Here is a 20,587-nt window from a genome sequence, read left to right as displayed (position 1 = left end):
GAAGCCTATAAATAGGAATCTCGGCCACATTTCTGAGGGACTCCAAATTTCGTCCAGAGCTGGAAATTTCTCTCTTTTTCTCTCTTTTTTCTTTCTTTTTCTTTCACTTGTATTTCTTGAGATATTGTGAGGTATTGTAGTGTGAAAGGTTGCCACAAAGCACCTAGAATCACCATTAACAAAGCTTTATACGAGGTATTTCAATGAATCTTCTTCTCTCTCCTTTACTTTTTATCTTTGTTTCTTATCTTTGATAAACATTATTATAATAAAAACAATCATGTAGATATTTTAGGGTCATTCGTATAATTTAAATTTCAAGCATGTGAATAGTTATTAACAAAGGGGATTTAATATTTAATTTATTATTTTTTATCATGTTAACTTCATTATAGGGTACCAATTTAGGGCGTTGTAAGGGTGCTTAATACCTTCCTTACACGTAACCGACCCCCGAACCCAATTCTGGTTATCAAGGCCATTATTGGACCTTTTAAAAATCTTTTCTTTTTCCAATGTTTTGAGTAAAACATTGGTGGCGACTCCATAAAACCTATTTTCAAAATCATCAATTAAGGATTAGTCTGGTGTTCGGGCATTCCTCAATTGATGAGATCTTTAAAAGGATGTCTAAACCATAGGTCGCAAGATCGGAAATTTTCGGGTTGCGACATTCATTATAGTTGTAGAGGCGTTGTCTTTTCTGAAAAGTAGGTGTACTTGCTCTGACACACGCAACTATGACTTGTGGATTCGCGCTATTCTATTTTTCTTCTTTCTTTTCACATTTTTGATGACTCGGTGTGCTCTTGTAGACAATATATGATATTCCTCATTGTGAATAGTAGACTTCAGACGCTTTTCAATATTCTTCGTCTGCATCTTGATTTTGAGTCTCTGTTTAAGAGATAGACTTTGACTTTTCCTTTCATCTAGTTTGACTTTTTTTCTTTCGTCTGGTCAGCTGTGCAGATGGAAGACTTCTAATCCCGTCTGGGATGTTTCTTTATCTTAGATTGTCCATCTTTTGATACTTTTGACCTTCTTCTAGTTGATCATTAAGATCCAACTTTGTCTTCTTCTTGACTTAGCCTTGTTTGATGCTTGTTTTGGCCTTTCGTCTGATACTTCAAAACTTTGACTGCGAGTATGCTTTGTCTTGTATATGGCTTTTGAACAAGTTTTAGTCTTGATGCTTGATTAACCATTGTTTGATGTTTTGTGTAGCTCATCCAAACATGGTATACGCAATAACGCGTACTCCATTTTTCAGTTTGTTCTTATATTTATCTGAAACACTAACACACACGTTAGAAATAACAATATGCATTATATTTGTCATGTTCAAAACCTTGTCGAAAATTTCTTCGTCGGACTTAACAATCTTCCCTTTTTTGATGATGACAAATATAATCTATCAATTTGTTTCAGATACAATATAACATTGTCGCAACTCGAAAATGTTCGATCTTGCGACCTATGATTTAGACATCCTTTTGAAAATCTCATCAATTATGGAATGCCCGGACACCAGACTAATCCTTAATTAATGGTTTTGAAAATAGGTTCATGGAGTCGCCACCAATGTTTTACTCAAAACATTGGAAAAAGAAAAGGTTTTTAAAAGTCCAATAATGGCCTTGATAACCAGAATTGGGTTCGGAGGTCGGTTACGTGTAGGGAAGGTATTAAGCACCCTTACAATGCCCTAAATCGGTACCCTATGATGAAAATAACGTAATAAGAATTATTAGTTTAAATATTTAATCCCCTTTATTAATGATTATTTACATGAAAATTAAATTACACGATGAACCCTAAGATATCTACATGATTGCGTTTATTATAGCAATATATGAAATAAGAGAAGAGAAAGATAGAACAAGAGATTAATGAGTAATACCTCGTAGCAAGCTTTATTAGATCTTCAACTATGGAGATTTTAGGTGCTTTGCGGCAACTTTTCACGATACAATATGCCTCACAAAACTCAAGAAATACAATAGGAGAGAGAGAGAGAGAAATTTTAAGCTCTAAGGAGTCATGGACGAAATTTTTGAGGCCCTAGAGAACTGTGCCCAAGTTGTCTATTTATAAGCATCAGAAGGGTGCCAGAACGGCCCATTCCAAATTCAGAATGGTCCGTTCTAGATCTGAACGTTATGTGTTAAATTCTTACCCTGGAACGACCTGTTTTGAAACCAGAACGGCCCGTTCTGGGGTTGAGATTAACACAAAAATGCATTGCTAGAACGGCCCGTTCCAAACTAGGTTTTTTAGGCTATTTAGCAGTTTGGAACGACCCGTTCTGGTTTAGGAACGACCCGTTCTAGCCTAAAATTTTTAGGCCTTTTTCCTGGTTTGGAACGACCCATTCTGGTTTTCAAACGGTCCGTTCTAGTTTTGGAACGGCCAGTTCCAGACTAGGTTTTTAAGCCTTTTTAGTGGCTTGGAACGACCCGTTCTAATTTTGTAGCCTCTCCAGGCCGTAGTATTTTCATAGCCTCTCTAGGGCGTAGTATTTTCATAGCCTCTCCAGGGCGTAGTATTTTCATAGCCTCTCCAAGTCGTAATATTTTCATAGCCTCTCTAGGCCGTAATATTTTTGTAGCCTCTCCAGGCTGTAGTATTTTTATAGCCTCTCCAGGTCGTAGTATTTTCGTAGCCTCTCTAAGCCGTAGTATTTTCGTAGCCTCTCTAGGCTGTAGTATTTTCATAGCCTCTCCAGGCCGTAGTATTTTCATAGCCTCTCCAGGCTTCCTGCTGATGATGATGATGTGATTGCCCCTTTTCTTTGGGGAGGACGTCTGATGAAGACGAGGATTGCTAGTAGGTGGTGCCCTTGTGCTGGCGGGCAAAGGAGTAGATGGTTGACAGGGATTCTGGTGTTGCCCCTGCCATGTGAGTATTGTGATGCCTCTCTAGGCATCTGCTTGTGATAGAGGTTTTTTCTGAATTTCATTTTTGTTTAGCTTCGGCTCTTTCATGTTTGAAGCTTGCCTTTTTCTGCTATTTTTCTAAATGTTTTGGCTTTTTCAACATTTACGAAGCTTGCCTTTTTCTATTTTATCTTGTGTTGTCATCATTGGTGCAGGGATCCCATCCCATGATGATGTTATTTGCTGAATCTTTATTAATGAGTATTATTTCGAAAGCCACTCCTGGCTTTGGTGAGGAAACCATCCATTCCTAGTCTGGCATTCTCTTGGATCATCTTTCATTTGGTGAAGAAGTAAGGCGTGGTGGCCTCTTCATGCTTATAGACTTGCTTGTTTGGTCGATTCCATTCTATTCCACTGTTGATATGTCTTTGCTTAGTGGACACATGGAATTACTTAGGGTTGTTGTTTGACACCACTTTGGCTCATGCTCGGCTATTTTGGTTTTACGAGTGCTTTGTCCTAATGACTCCTTTTGACCCATAGCAAGTAAAATACATGGATGCATGGATGCAATGAAAATGCAAGACAGGAATGATTCTTTTATTTATTCCATTTTTTTGTGTAACGACCTTCCATATGCCCCTACCTCATATGCATGCGATGTAGTTTATGCTGGTGTTTAGTCCTAAACATGCAATTCAATTTTTTTTAATGTCGGGAAATTAACCTGTGCACGTTAAGGTTAATGTTAACGATTCCTTTTTATCCATGCCGTTTGTGATTATCGCTGAGATATGTTCTTTTGAACTCAAGGTTTCAGTGGCTCGATTATAGTTAAGCGTCTTCAAACTCCTTTCAGGGACGTCTCGGTCTTCCCTCTACGAGTATTCACTGTGCATTTTCCATGTATCTTTTCGGTACCATTTTAATGCCATAAGGGTCAAGAGAAAAGAAGAAAGAGGATCTTGCCCTAATTTTGCGTAGCCCCCCTTAGTGGGTTTCTACCAGGCTTTCATTTTTGCAACGTTTGTATAGGACGCCCTATTTTTATTAAACCCAGTCATGTTTAGATTCCTGATTGTTCCTTTGTTATCCTTTCCATGCTATTATTGAGTAACATCTTTGTCGTAAATACATATTGTTTAGTAAGGGTTAATGGATGAGGCCTAGAGTGAATATTTAAAGGGAGAAGAGAAATGAAAGAATGTTATGGCATTTAAAATAGTACTTCCAATTTACATGTGCCCTTTTTGCAAAGCTCGGAGGCCCGGGCATTCCCCGAGTTCGTGATTCGTACACAGAGAGATTAACCAAGGTTTCCCCCTAGAGAGTCATGGATGAATTGATAATTTCAAAAAAACCGTTCAACTTGCTTGAACGTCGATGTTTTGAATTTGGAGTGAAACCTTTATGAATTCTTGCTTTCGAAGGGAATACTCGAGCCACCTTTCGATTCCAACTTAGATAGACATTTCTTATTTTTATATGTCCTTAACTTTTGCATAGGACGTATCCTATCGAGATTTTGATTCTTTTTTCTTCACCCTAATTTTTGCCTAGGACATCCTTTACGGGTTTTCATCGTAGCGGGTCTTTGTCATGCAATGCATTTATTCTTTAATTGGATTTTGTCTTGTAATTCCCTAGAAGTAAGGATTCATCCATTCTTGATTATTCCTCTTATCCCAACAGTTGTCATTTCCGCATGGGGAACTCTCAGTTTTTGAATCATCAATTTGGGGGTGTTATGCCCCCCAGTCTTCTTGCGTAATTACTGGTTTCTTAAGTGTTTCTAATTTGATGTATCGAGTTTGCACTTGATTACTAGTGATCTCATTATTCGATTAACATGCACACACTACTACAAGATGCATATTTTACATCGGTTCTCTAAAGTCATCTACATCGGTTCTAAAACCGATGTAGAATAGAGCGATGTAGAAAATGTATACATTTTTACATCGGTTCTCCAGAGAACCGATGTAGATTACATTTTTAAAAATAAAAAAAAAATTATGCTTATTTTTTGATTATTCCTGATTACCTGTAATGAACATATATAATTATAGCTTTAGAAATTTGTTTACAAATTACACAAAAACAATTTGTGTAATTCCTACCACTTGATAGAAGATATATCGGGGCACGGAAAATTAAATAAAGTAAACACGTAACGAGCTATTTATTTCTTACAACCGCGCCTTTGCCTGCTCCACCGAGGCACTCTGCAATAGAATAATATAAAATCCATTAGCGGGCAATACTAATGGCAAGAGTAGATCAAAATTATCTATTGGAAAGTGATATAATTGAGTACCACAATAAAGACACAGCTTGTTAAGTTCAAGAAACATGAAAAAATCATATTTACATGCCATGAACCCCTTATTTTCTTGGGCTATTTTGTTATTTGTCAAAAGGTCTTGATTGATGCAAAAAAATCATATACACGAAGCATTTATTACTGTGTTAAACAAAAATATAGATTCATCATATATAGAAGGAACATGTCAATCAATAAATAGTCTTTGCATGTAATTCTACACTTGTTTTTTATGAAACAATTATCTTTTCTAAGTCATGATAAACAGTACTTCGTCAAGATGAAGAGGTATGGCCAGAGTGAATACGGGAATATTGTACTCCAAAGAAAAAGTACCAAATGAATAGCGGTTGGTTATTTCCTAAATTGCATAAACTGATTTAAGGGTTCAATCATTATATAATAGTAGGTATAATATGTTATTAAGTTATTTGCTGTCGTTCCTATTCAGTGGCAAATGAAGATTGTCAAAATTTAGATTTGAAAAGCTAAATTAAACTTATTATACAATCCTAAACATTTAAGAATGTGTTCTATGTTACATGAATATATAAAATATTTTTATGAATGAAGCATAAAACTGGAGAGAAGAAAACATGAAGAAGGAAAAAAGTTATGCACAAACCAAATAAAAAGTAGGTATCAATATATTTGAAATATAAAGAAGTGCTAATTTTAATGCAAAAAATCCCAACAATTTCATTCCAGAAATTCAGTTCCTTGAATTCATAAACTAGCATCTGAACCAACAGAAAAGAGTATATGAGAATAATGTTGTTATCAATGTCAAATGTCAAGTTAATGTGGAAAAACTTATGTCTAGACTCAAATTATATTTGTGATAAGAAAAAATAAGCTTATGTAAATATATAAAAAAAATGAAAAATTCCAAGAAAAGAACTATAGGACACATTGACATAACTTAAATATCTAGTGATAGATTCAATATAGAAATTTGTTACAGCCTTCAATTCATTTGCCCCTTATTAGTGATAAGTCCATCTTACATGTGAGCTTAACAGAACAAACACACAAAACCAGATCAAATGAAAGAACAAACATAAGAAAAGGCTTAAAGCCTTAAACAGACTAAAGAAGACAAACAATAGGCATATTGGCTCAAGAACTAAGAGATTCAATCCGACTTAATAGTTAGGTTCATTCTTATCAAATTTTTTAGTAGCAAGAGCCAATTCTTTGTAAGTAAATATTTTCATGCCATCTATTTTGATAGACATATTAGAGGCTACAAAAAGAAATAAGAATTTAAGTCTCTTTCTTCAAAGATAATATGAAAATGATATAATTTGTTGAAAGCCTTATAATACTTACACATCTGTTTCCTGGAAAACTTGGGCTGGTATTTCTTATGTCTTCTAGACATCAGGAGAATGATTATTGCAGATATTGCTAAAACACAAGCAACTGCTGCTATTACAGCCGCAATTATTATGCACGTGCTAATCTTTTTCTTCTCTAACTCAATAAGTACTACAACAATAAAATGAAAGTTAAATTAGAGAAACTTAGCAAAGGGAGTAAATTTTATTAACCAATTTTGAATTACAAAAAATTAAAAATGTGACTCTATCTGAATCATCAACGTAAATGCTAATTCTAGATGGAAACAAAGGTAAACATAAGACATATACCATTAAAAAACTAAAGATTATTATTTTCAACTTTCAAGCAACATCTCAGATTAAATCAAATTTCTAATTGTTAATATCCAAGTTAAAAATTGTATAGAATTTTAGAGAATTTTTAGAAATGTGAAAATGAAAATAATAGAAATATTAATAGTGTGATATTTCTTTGCAGTATGCATATTAAATTGCTAATCACTTCTATTGGCAGCAAAAGATATTTCTTTTAGAATTGTTGTGTTAAACAGCATCCAAGAACTTCTGATTTACTTCTTTCAAGATGACAGGATAGTTGCTAAGGATTAAAGTTGTTGCTATACCAGAGCCCATTAGTCCTCCACCAAGGATAGCAACCTTCTTGACGTGTCTTGGAACCAGACCACGATCAGTAACTTCTATGAAATATTTTGAGCCGTGTAAGTAACTTGAGGCAACAAACAAACAAACAAGAGGCAAAATTCCAAAAACATGCGTGATAACACGAATCAGATGCAAACCCATCATCACAATAACTCAAATTCCAAACATGAAGGAAAAACACGAAACGAACAAACAACAATGCAATCAAGCAAGAGAAAGCAAGTAAGTAGTAAGTACCTAATGTCTCTCAAGGCATCAAATAACTCGAGAGAATACACATTATCATCGTTCGCAAAGTAAACAATCCCATCAAGCCTATGGCGCTCAATGTGCTCCAACGCCGTGTTCCTCTGATGAACCCCTCTGTCCTTCACATCTGTCGAATTCTTCTTGCAAACCAAATGCCTATACATCACGCCCATCTTCCTTAGCACCTCCGTCGTCTCCATCGACGCCGCGTTCATCTCCACCACCACCCACACCACTGCCGAGCGTCAATCACACAAGAATCCCTACCATGGATTGAATCTTTGTTGAGTCGAACGATTCAATTGGAAACCCTAGATATTGTAGGTGAGGGGATTGCGCGTGTTTTGAAGGAAGCATTGAGTGAGATTTTCTTTGTTGCCAAAAAACCCCATCATGGCCTCGATCTTGGCCGCGGAAGCGAGCATGCACCACAGGTTCCATAAGAGGGATTTTCTGACTGTAGACCCCTAAAATTGTCCGGGTCGGAAATAAGACTCGAAGACTCTCAAAGACCAAAGGAAAGTCAGCCGGAAGGACTCCTGGAAGACCCTGGAAGACCCTAGAATGACAATCTGTAGGTTTAGAGGTCTTAGAGTAGCCAAAAATAAGAAAGTAGGAGGTTTGGAGCTCAATACGGCCTCCTTGGAGTTCAGTACGGCCGTACTGCACATTTTGAACTACAATACGGCCGCACTGAACTCAATACGGCCGTATTGAAGTTTCTGAACTTCAATACGGCTGCATTGAATTCAATACGGCTGCACTGAACTTCAATACGGCTGCATTGAATTCAATACGGCTGCACTGAACTTCAATACGGCTGCACTGAACTTCAATACGGCCGTATTGAGGTTTTTTGAACTTCAATACGGCCGTATTGAATTCAATACGGCCGTATTGTAGTTCAAAATTTCAATGTGGACCGTATTGACTCCCAGAGACCGTATTGAGCCTTTTCCCTATAAATATGACGTCAATGGGACGTCATTTGACACTTTTCCACTGAGTTTTGACTCCCTCCTTGAGTATTCTGGGGTTTTTGAGTAGTGTTCTGCCCTAGAAATCTCTCTGGGAGTCGATCCGACGAAGTTCTGGAATTCCGAGCATTTAGCTTGGAGATTCGAACTTAGTCGAAGGGAAATCCTCCGGATTTCCATAGTCAAAAATTATTTTTAGGAAGGAGTGAGCGGGCTTGTAGAGCGAGGGAACGCCAAAAAGCTTCCCAGTTTTACTTGATATATAAAAAGCACGCTTCAAGAGGTTTCTTTTCTAAAAATCCCTTCTTTTACTGCTTTCTGTGTGCATATTAAACTGTCATCATGTAGATAGTTAATTTATAATTGCTTAGAATAAATAGGGGTAATTTAGTAATTTTGCACTATTATTTTTAGAAATAATCTGTCATAGGGAACCCGAAAGGGGCGTTGTGGGGTGCTAACACCTTCCCCACACGTAACCGACTCCCTTACCCGACTCTGGTTGTAATGGCCGAAGTCGATTTTTGAATCGATTGCCTTAAACTTCTTTTTCCAATGTTTTGAGTAAAACATTGGTGGCGACTCCATGAACCCTTCCTTTTTATGAAAATCGCTAATCCATGGAGGGTCCCGCTTGGGATTAACATGGATTGGTGAGCCTTTTAATAAAATTGCTCGTTTGACGAGGTCTCAGTTTGAGAATAAGTCATTCTAGCAATCCATATTTTTTAACAAACAAAAGAGTCCAACCATCCCTCGCGAGTGCCGAAAGCCCGTTTCGGGCCGGTGGCGACAGATGGCGACTCCACTAGGGAAGCCTCGAGAGTCAGTCCCATTTAGTGACAGATTATTTTTAACAAATAATAGTTAAAATTACTTCATTACCCCTTGATTGTATGATAACATGCTTTATTTATATGGCTTTAATAACTGTTGTATGTTTAATTTTCCGCAATTGTTTGAAATACAAACTGTACACGAACCTTTGCACACAACAGTTCCCTCTATACCCGGGGGCATGAGTGGTAAGCCATAGGGAGTGGATGTTAGTACGGCCGGTTGTCGAATGGGTCTATAGGTGCCCGTAGACCGTTGTCGGAAAACATCACTCAAGGTGATAACCATGAACTCGAGTCCGACAGTGCGTTGGAGCTTTCCATCGGCTTACGATAAGAGGAATTGGGTCCCTATAATGGGGGCACCTTGGGGGCCTCAGACCGGTGAGAACAGTTAGATCCACCTTGAATATGCACTTTTCTGCAGGATACCCCTACCTCGTGATTCGCTCGTGACTGTTCGTGGATGAGTGAATTGTTTGTGCATTGATTATGTGACATTGTATGAGCATACATTGCATTTCTTTAAACATACAACATTCCTTTTTAAAATAAGAATAAATAGGAATAAGAATCTTCCATTACATGGTGTTAACATCTACCTTCATCACATTCATATAGGTAGTTTCCCTTTTCACCCAAAAAAATACAAAAAACAAAATACCCAAAAAAAAGAAAAAAGGGGTTATTTATCCAAACCAAGCAATATCATGCATCATCTTAGGGACATCCTAAAAACATGATAATGCCTAGTTCAATAAACACAATGCATGCATATTCAACATCATCATCTCATATCATGCATATAGATCATGGAGGGATCTAGGAGTCATGCATTTCATACATCCCTCCCAATAAATCATTAATAAACATTAATAAAAAAGAAATAATCGATGCGTATGTTCAAGATGGATCGCACGCCATTTGTTATTAAGTGTAAGCCAACAACCGCGCCAAGCGAGCGCACATCAACTCCGTTGTTGGTAATCAAGACGAATAAAGGGGAAGGTCCGACACCATTAAGGATCACTGCTCCAAGACCTTTCCCCTACGAATCAAATAAGGCTGTGCCATGGATATACGACATCCACTCTTCTGCCGACAGCAATATCTCCAACATCGCTGGACTTGGGGGCATGACTAGGAGTGGCAGGATCTACACTCCCGAAGATCTTCAGGATAAAGCTCCCAAGAATAAAGGAAAAGAAAAGGAGAAAACCGAGGAGAATAAAGAATCCGAGGAGGAGACAGACGAGCTATTAAAATATATCCGACAGAGCGAGTACTCCATCATGGATCAACTTCATAAGACGCCAGCAAAGATTACTCTGTTGTCGTTGATCCTATGCTCCGAACCGCATCGGCAAGCTCTGTTGAAAGTCTTGAACGAGGCATACGTGTCGCACAATATCTCCCAAGACAAATTTGAAGGGATTGTTAGTCACATCACGGCTAATGATCACCTCACTTTCACCGATGAAGAAATCCCCGTTGGGGGACCGAATCATAACAAGCCCTTGCACATCTCTGTAAAGTGCAAGGAGTATCACATCGCAAAAGTCTTGGTGGATAATGGATCTTCCTTGAATGTGATGCCTAAAAGAACTCTTGATCAAGTGGCAATCAAGGGAGTCCAAATGCGCCCGAGCAATATGATCGTCCGAGCTTTCGACGGTTCTAAAAGAGAAGTGGTGGGAGAAGTCAATCTTCCAATCCAAATTGGACCCACCATCTTCAACGTCGAATTTCAAGTGATGGACATTACTCCCGCATACAGCTGTCTCCTCGGTCGACCTTGGATTCATGATGCGAAAGCTGTTCCTTCTACGCTCCACCAGAAAGTCAAGTTCATAATGGGTGACAAACTGGTGACTGTACAAGCTGAAGATGACATACTCATCAGCAAGCCATCCACCATACCTTATGTGGATGCAGCAGAGGAAGCTTTGGAAACCGCCTTCCAAGCATTGGAAATTGCCAATGTTGAGACGTTTCCCCGAGAAATAAAGAAGGTAGCCTACATGCTCACGAAGCACGGATACTTGCCTAGACAAGGACTTGGCAAGGACTCCCAAGGAATTCCGGAGCTACCCATCATCAAGGATAATCCGGGGAAACAAGGGTTAAGATACAACCCTGTTAAAGATCAAAGAACGAAGAGGAATCAAGATCCTTCTCGACGTTCTTTAAGCCAGATCTTCAGGAAGGCCGGTTCACAAGCATCAAGGCCGGTCGTCGTCATCAAGTGCTCTCTTCCTTCCGATAGAGATGTGTAAACCTGATGACTATTAGAGATTACTCCTCGGGGACAGCCCGACCCCCGAGCCTCGATAGGGCACATGTTTCCACTATGATTATAATAAAATCATTCTTCATTATTTCTTATTGCTTCTTTTCTTGCTTGCAATAAAATTCTAAACCACACTATTCAACCCTGTTTGAATGAACATAAGTGAAGTTAAAATCGTCTTAATAATCAATAAACCCACATCATTTTGTGTGGAAGTGTGCACGACAACTTGGAGCACCTTTCCTTGGCCTCAATAAGTGCCGTCATGGATAAAAAGAAATCCATTCAGGACAAAAATCCTAAAAAACAAAAAGCTCGGCAGGAAACCCAAAAAGGGGACTGCGCAAAAATAAGAGCAAAAGACCCGCTAGGAATCCCACAAAAGGGGTGACCTAGGCAAAAATTAGGGTTACAAAATAATGAACAAAAACAAAAGCCCACTAAAACTCCACAAATGGGCGTTTTAGGCAAAAGTTAGGGCAATCGAAAAACAGAATAAATCCATGATGGTACCACCAACTGAATTCAACAAAGGGGCTCAAGAAAAGCTATCCAAGTTGTCAAACCACAAATGTTAATAACCAAGACGTGCTTAACTTCATAAGTGTTTAATCAAACAAGCCTAAACACTTAAGCCTACCATTGGCCAAGCCATTCTTACAAAATCCATTTTTCAAAAAATAAATAATCCCCTCTAAAACACAAACTTTCAAAAAAGAATATACCTTTCCTTTCTTTTCTCTCTTGTCCCAAACGATTTTAGGATAATCTAGTGGAAACATGGAGATATAGTGGTCAATAGGAGGGTTGACATATCTTTTAAAGGAAGGGAAGGATCATTTGGTTGATGACACCAAATCTCAATATAACACGCATCATTCCTCGGTTACAGAAATCGGCAGCGCACAGCCCGTCTAGAGGAATGGCAAGAATCCAAACAGAGAAACGCATCGGTTAATTCTTTTGAAAAGTGAATCAAATAGAATTAGGTGCATCATACTCCATACATGCATACAGATGATAGGTGTAATGGAAGATCACTTATTCTCTGTTTATTGAAAAAAAAAAAAAACAAAAAAAAAAAACAAAAAAAATATAAACTTCAGAAAAACAATACACCCGTATCATGTTCAGTACGCCCGTACCAAAATTAGGGTTATGAACAAATTTTCAATTCAATACAGGCATACTGAAATGAATAACGGCCGTATTGGCAATAACGGAAATCCTCCCTCACGTCGATGACAAAATTCCTCCAAGAAGAAGAGGATAGGGGGAGCCATTCATTTTTTCTAAAAACATTAAATAATTAAACTTGCATTTTGTGCATCACGCACATTAATTGCACATTCAAAGACCTCTTCATGAGGCAATTGCATAAAATAGAAAAAATAGAAAATTGCTTGTGTATGACAGCAGTCAACAAAAGCCGAAAACGAAAAAAGGCAAGGATACAAACAATACTCCTCAGTTTGTACAGAATAACTGAGCCTGGAGAGGCTTGGCGAAATAATACTCATACAGAATAACTGAGCCTGGAGAGGCTCGCCGAAATAATACTCTCAGAATAATTGAGCCTGGAGAGGCTCGTCGAAATAATACTCTCTCAGAATAACTGAGCCTGAAGAGGCTTGCCAAAATAATACTCCTCAGAGACATTTCTGTACAGAAAAAGTCAAAACCAACAAAAAAGGCAAAAATACAGAAAAAGCCAAAATCAACAAAAAATACAGAAAAAGCCGAAATCAACAAAAAAAGCAAAAACACAGAAAAAGCCAAAATCAACAAAAAGGCAAAATACAGAAAATCCAACAAATTATACAAAATAATTAAGCCTGGAGAGGCTTGCCGAAATAATACTCTCCAAAAGACGTCTCAGCTCGCATTCTCGGGCTGAACAAAAAACAATACTCATGCAGAATAACTGAGCCTGGAGAGGCTTGCCGAAACAATACTCCCACAGAATAACTGAGCCTGGAGAGGCTTGCCGAAATAATACTCTCTCAGAATAATTGAGCCTGGAGAGGCTCGCCGAAATAATACTCCCCAGAGATATCTCAGCTTCCACTCACGGGCCAAATTCCCCAGTGAAAGCTATCAAAGCGAGATCAGCAAAATTCCCCAACGGAAGCATGATCCAAACAAAATATCCAAGTCAAAGGACTTAGACTTCCTCAGTGGAAGATAGCTTTCCAACTCAAACAAAGAGTGAAGCTAAGCCTGAAGAGGCTTTCCAAATAATACTCTGGGATACATAAGAACTTCAAATCCCCAGTCGCCTACACAGAGGCATTCCTACAAAAAGCAAAAATCCAAAAGATCAATAACAATTCCCCAAGCAGAATCTGGCTTTTTAGCCAAACATCAAGCGTCAAGATGATCTGCCTAACAGAAGAGGCTAATCACAATCAATGACAAAATTCCCCAGCGGATAATTCGCCTACTCAGAGGCACTCTTTCAAAAAAGAAAAAAATCCAAAAGATCAATAACAATTCCCCAAGCGGAATCTGGCTTTTTAGCCAAACATCAAGCGTCAAGATGATCTGCCTAACAGAAGAGGCTAATCACAATCAATGACAAAATCCCCCAGCGGATGATTCGCCTACTCAGAGGCACTCTTTCAAAAAAGAAAAAAAAAAAAATCCAAAAGATCAATAACAATTCCCCAAGCGGAATTTGGCTTTTCAGCCAATCATTGAACATCAAGATGATATGCCTAACAGAAGAGGCTAATCAAAATCAACGACAAAATCCCTCAGCGGATAACAGCCTACACAGAGGCTACAAAAATCAGAAAATCAAAAGAGACACCCGAATAAGGATAACCGGGATACTCCACCATCGTCGAAAGGACGACAGCCAATCATAAGGCACCGCTCACATCAGAAAGAGCATCTTTGTGTCTACACCCCAGGGAAACAGAAATTCCTCAATGGGTACCAACTACACAATGGAAAGTTGGGACACAAGAACCTATGAGTAACTGCACATCCCCTAGACGGATCCCTGCGTTATCCAGCCCTCAGCGGCACCAAAATCAAAATCAAACCGTCGAAGCAGCATCGTGGACTGTGGAGACAAAATCATCTCAAGCCTAAGAGGCAATACTCAGTTACCCAGTTGCCGAGAGCACCGAGGTATGCACAAGCCTGGAGAGGCAATACTCAGCTACCCAGTTGTCGAGAGCACCGAGGTATGCACAAGCCTAAGAGGCAATACTCAGCTACCCAGTTGTCGAGAGCACCGAGGTATGCACAAGCCTAAGAGGCAATACTCAGCTACCCAGTTGTCGAGAGCACCAAGGTATGCACAAGCCTAAGAGGCAATACTCAGCTACCCAGTTGTCGAGAGCACCGAGGTATGCACAAGCCTAAGAGGCAATACTCAGCTACCCAGTTGCCGAGAGCACCGAGGTATGCACAAGCCTAAGAGGCAATACTCAGCTACCCAGTTGCCGAGAGCACCGAGGTATGCACAAGCCTAAGAGGCAATACTCAGCTACCCAGTTGTCGAGAGCACCGAGGTATGCACAAGCCTGGAGAGGCAATACTCAGCTACCCAGTTGTCGAGAGCACCGAGGTATGCACAAGCCTGGAGAGGCGGTACTCAGCTACCCAGTTGTCGAGAGCACCGAGGTATGCATGAGCCTGGAGAGGCGACGACTAATACTCGACCTGGAGAGGCTACTCAACAATTTTCCACCGGAAGACACTACAAGTCGGAAGGATGGCTTATTCCCCGGACAATTGGGTCAACTCCTTTACTTGTCAAACGGTACACTAAAAGCCGTTTGACTAAGTAAAGGGGGGGCAGCTGTAGACCCCTAAAATTGTCCGGGTCGGAAATAAGACTCGAAGACTCTCAAAGACCAAAGGAAAGTCAGCCGGAAGGACTCCTGGAAGACCCTGGAAGACCCTAGAATGACAATCTGTAGGTTTAGAGGTTTTAGAGTAGCCAAAAATAAGAAAGTAGGAGGTTTGGAGCTCAATACGGCCTCCTTGGAGTTCAGTACGGCCGTACTGCACATTTTGAACTACAATACGGCCGCACTGAACTCAATACGGCCGTATTGAAGTTTCTGAACTTCAATACGGCTGCATTGAATTCAATACGGCTGCACTGAACTTCAATACGACTGCATTGAATTCAATACGGCTGCACTGAACTTCAATACGGCTGCACTGAACTTCAATACGGCCGTATTGAGGTTTTTTGAACTTCAATACGGCCGTATTGAATTCAATACGGCCGTATTGTAGTTCAAAATTTCAATGTGGACCGTATTGACTCCCAGAGACCGTATTGAGCCTTTTCCCTATAAATATGACGTCAATGGGACGTCATTTGACACTTTTCCACTGAGTTTTGACTCCCTCCTTGAGTATTCTGGGGTTTTTGAGTAGTGTTCTGCCCTAGAAATCTCTCTGGGAGTCGATCCGACGAAGTTCTGGAATTCCGAGCATTTAGCTTGGAGATTCGAACTTAGTCGAAGGGAAATCCTCCGGATTTCCATAGTCAAAAATTATTTTTAGGAAGGAGTGAGCGGGCTTGTAGAGCGAGGGAACGCCAAAAAGCTTCCCAGTTTTACTTGATATATAAAAAGCACGCTTCAAGAGGTTTCTTTTCTAAAAATCCCTTCTTTTACTGCTTTCTGTGTGCATATTAAACTGTCATCATGTAGATAGTTAATTTATAATTGCTTAGAATAAATAGGGGTAATTTAGTAATTTTGCACTATTATTTTTAGAAATAATCTGTCATAGGGAACCCGAAAGGGGCGTTGTGGGGTGCTAACACCTTCCCCACACGTAACCGACTCCCTTACCCGACTCTGGTTGTAATGGCCGAAGTCGATTTTTGAATCGATTGCCTTAAACTTCTTTTTCCAATGTTTTGAGTAAAACATTGGTGGCGACTCCATGAACCCTTCCTTTTTATGAAAACCGCTAATCCATGGAGGGTCCCGCTTGGGATTAACATGGATTGGTGAGCCTTTTAATAAAATTGCTCGTTTGACGAGGTCTCAGTTTGAGAATAAGTCATTCTAGCAATCCATATTTTTAAACAAATAAAAGAGTCCAACCATCCCTCGCGAGTGCCGAAAGCCCGTTTCGGGCCGGTGGCGACACTGACGAGCTTGGCGCGGAGAGCGACAAGGAAGAGAGTGTGGTTGGGGTTAAAGACGAGATTGAGGACTTGGAGGACGGCGGTGTGGAAGGAGGGGCGGGCTGCGACGAGGGATGAGGCCCAGTAGCGGAGGAGCATGGAGATTTTGGAATGGGAGACATTGTGGCAGAGGAGGGTGTCGATGTTGCGAGAGGGGTTGTTGGGGAAGAGGATGTTGGGGCAGAACTTGATGGCACAGAGGGTGGAGGAGTAGAGAGGGTGAAGCGGTGGATGAGGGGGCAAGGGAGAAGTGGAGGATTCTAGGGTTTTTGGTGTTCATGGCACATATAGGGTCTATTTCTACATCGGTCGTAAAGAAAAACCGATGTAGAATAATTCCTGATTCTATTTCTACATCGGTCTTAAGCAAAACCGATGTAGAATATGTTTGTATTTTCTATTTATTTACAAGTTTGCCACCGCATTTATAATTTACATCGGTTCTACTACAACCGATGTAAATATAGCGATGTTAAATAGTGTTTTTGTAGTAGTGACAGGTTAGGTTTCCCTTTTTGTTCTTATTTATTATTTACCAGGAAGACATGTTATCTATATGAGGTACAAAATAGGATGCAAAGATGATTGAGAAATTCAACAAATATCATTCTCATTGATTTATTTGTTTAGAGAACATTCTTTTTACAAGATCTTTTGGTGCACTTTGATGATGTTGTTGCAAGCTACAGAAGCTCATGCTTGAATGATGTCCCTATAGACATGCTTGCTCGTTTGTTGATTTGCAAGTAGTCTTCGTTTCTTCTCAGATTCTCTTCTTTCTATTCCCATCATAAGTAACCGTCAATAGGATCTTTGGGTTCCCCACTATTTTGGTGATTGCCAAAATTTTCATCTTTATTGACAAGGTTGATGAGTCAGAGAAGAAAGATGCGGTTTAGAGTGATATGATAATGAATTGGAGGTGTAAGGGTGCTTATTATCAATTTTTTCAAACTCCCTAAGTTCATGATTTCTCATTCATCAGCGGATTTTCTCTAGCTTCCCAAACTATGTTCTTTTGAAGCAAATTCTTTTTCTCTCTTTTTTTGTTTTTTTTTTACTTCAAATTCCTTTTTTGCGTGCCTCCTTTTCGAAATTTCAAATAATCTCCTATTTGAGTTGAGGAATGACATCTTTCTAAATTGGAAGAAGTTTGAGAAGATGTAGACTTTGCCTTCTGTTGAAAGGATGATGAGAGTCCAAAGTCTAGTAGGCCTCCTTAGTATAAGGGCACACGATTCTTGTACTTTAGAATGTTCTCCTTTCTCAAAAATCTTTGCATACTATGTGCCTTCCATTTTCTAATGAATGTATATGCTAAACTAAAAGATGCATGATATTTGTTTTCTGCCTAAATTTTATCATTTTTTTACTAAGGTTTTAATGCATGATCTTTGCTATATATTTATTTGTTTTTGTTGTTTTTTTTTAAAAAACTATCCTATATGATGCTTTGAGGTTTGGGTATATAGAAGGGAGTTAAATTTTTTTATCATATTTTTTTTATTAATATCTATTTGTTTGTAATTCTTATCCATTTGAAATAAATAAACACAAACAAATGCAACACACATATGCTCAAACAAATGTAACCCGCGAACAATCACGTTTAAATCCTTGGTCTGTGGTCCCTACAAGAAAAGTAAATTGTATAGGACAATTCTAATCTTACTGGTCTTAAGGCCCTAAGGTGCCCTCATTATAGGGACCCAGTATCTTTGTCTCCGTCACCTGACAAACTCTAAGGTCTGTCGCAGAATTTCAGGCTAGAGTAACCGGTTATCACCTTGAGTGTGATTTCTGACAAGGCTCGCAGGCTCCAAGGCCAAACTTGGGCCAGTCGTACGTCAACCACTCCCTATGTTTATTACCTTCATGCCCCCGGGTGTAGGGGGAACTGTTGTGTGCAAAGGATTGTGTACAGTTTTATTCAAACAAGTGCAGAATTTAAACAAACAAACAGATATTAAAGCCAAACAAATAAAACAAATAAAGTAATGGGGAAAAATATTTAAATTATTATTCTTATTTTATTAACTTCATCATTTATATGGGCCTGACCGTCTTTAAACGTCCCCAGCGGAGTCGCCATCTGTTGCAACTCGAAAATTTCTGATCTTGCGACCTATGGTTTAGACATCCTTTTGAAAATCTCATCAATTAAGGAATGCCCGGACACCAGACTAATCCTTGATTAATGGTTTTGAAAATAGGTTTATGGATTTGCCACCAATATTTTACTCAAAACATTGGAAAAAGAAAAGGTTTTTAAAAGTATAATAATGGCCTTGATAACCAGAATTGGGTTCCGGGGTCGGTTACGTGTAGGGAAGGTATTAAGCACCCCTACAACGCCCTAAATCGGTACCCTATGATGAAAATAACGTAATAAGAATTAATAGTTTAAATATTTAATCCCCTTTATTAATTATTTTTTACATGAAAATTAAATTACACGATGAACCCTAAGATATCTACATGATTGCGTTTATTATAGCAATATATGAAATAAAAGAAGAGAAAGATAGAACAAGAGATTAATGAGTAATACCTCGTAGCAAGCTTTATTAGATCTTCAACTATGGAGATTTTAGGTGCTTTGCGACAACCTTTCACACTACAGTATGCCTCACAAAACTCAAGAAATACAATAGGAGAGAGAGAGAAATTTTGAGCTTTGAGGAGTCTTGGACGAAATTTTTGAGGCCCCTGAGAACTGTGCCCAAGCTGTCTATTTATAGACATCAGAAGGGTGCCAGAATCGCCTGTTCCAAATTTAGAACGGCCCGTTCTGGATCTGAACGTTATGTGTTAAATTGTTACCCTAGAACGACCTGTTTTAAAACCAGAACAGCCCGTTCTGGGGTTGAGATTAACACAAAAATGCATTGCTAGAACGACCCGTTCCAAACTAGGTTTTTTAGTCTATTTAGCGGTTTGGAATGGCCCGTTCTGGTTTAGGAAAGATCCGTTCTAGCCTAAGATTTTTAGGCCTTTTGCCTAGTTTGGAACGACCCGTTCTGATTTTGGAACGACCCGTTCCAGACTAGGTTTTTAGGCCTTTTTTGTGGCTTGGAACGACTCGTTTCAATTTTGAAACAGCCCGTTCCGGGCCACTAAAACCAATTTATTTGGGCTTTAGGCCTTCTGATGTCCTGTCCTATTGTTTGCATGCTTTGGGAGCTCCTTCCCTTCATAACAGAGGTCCATTTCCTTGTTTGTATGCCCCCAGACGAAATTGGGTGTCTACAAACATACATACATGTTTATGCATATATGACAGTTTATCAAGTTCAAGCATTGCATATCATACATATCAAGCATTTAAGGGTTTAAGATTCTAAGGCTCTCCCCCTTAGTATATGCTCTCCCCCTCACTTGATTAGCCTTTAGACAGGTTTGATAGATTCTTGCCTATTTGATGGAAGAGCATGGGCTAAAGGCCCAACCACTAGAGCTATGGCCAGGATGTTACTTGAAGATTTGACTGCTTCAGAGCTTAGTGGGCCCAATGGGCTTGGTGGGCCTAGGGTGCTTCTCATTTGGACTTTGATTGAACACAATTTTAATTGCATTTTCTTAGTATAGGAATTTACTTTGATGTTGGTCTTGTATTTTGACCATAGATTAGGGTTTAGGTGTATTGGGCTTAATTTTGGGCTTCTTGGGCTTTGGGCTTTTGATACCCAATATTGGGCTCATTCTTCTCCTTGTAATTTTTCCTATTCATTGTATTCATTAGACCATTGTATTTTGGTCATTAGATTAGGGTTTAAGGAGGTTTAGTAGTTCATTTGAATTAGGACAAATTAGGTTAAATTTAGGATGGATTTAAGTTGCATTTAGGTCACACTTTT

At 39.0% G+C, this 20,587-nt stretch overlaps 1 long non-coding RNA gene across 1 annotated transcript; it reads right to left on the bottom strand.

The window, feature by feature from the left end:
• Positions 1–4,024: 4,024 nt before the first annotated feature.
• LOC145949231 (uncharacterized) lies at positions 4,025–8,001 on the bottom strand. Its single transcript, XR_014428265.1, has 4 exons — positions 7,449–8,001; positions 7,172–7,246; positions 6,538–6,696; positions 4,025–5,107 (listed from the first exon to the last, which is right to left on the bottom strand). It is a non-coding gene; the product is annotated as an uncharacterized LOC145949231 (long non-coding RNA).
• Between the last annotated feature and the right edge of the window lie 12,586 nt (positions 8,002–20,587).

This window comes from Cajanus cajan, chromosome 1 (assembly GCF_000230855.2).
Source record: "Cajanus cajan strain Asha chromosome 1, NIPB_CcT2T_4, whole genome shotgun sequence".
Lineage (NCBI taxonomy): Eukaryota > Viridiplantae > Streptophyta > Magnoliopsida > Fabales > Fabaceae > Cajanus > Cajanus cajan.
Note: the sequence above shows the minus strand (reverse complement) of the source record. Positions and strands in the feature narration are given on the sequence as shown.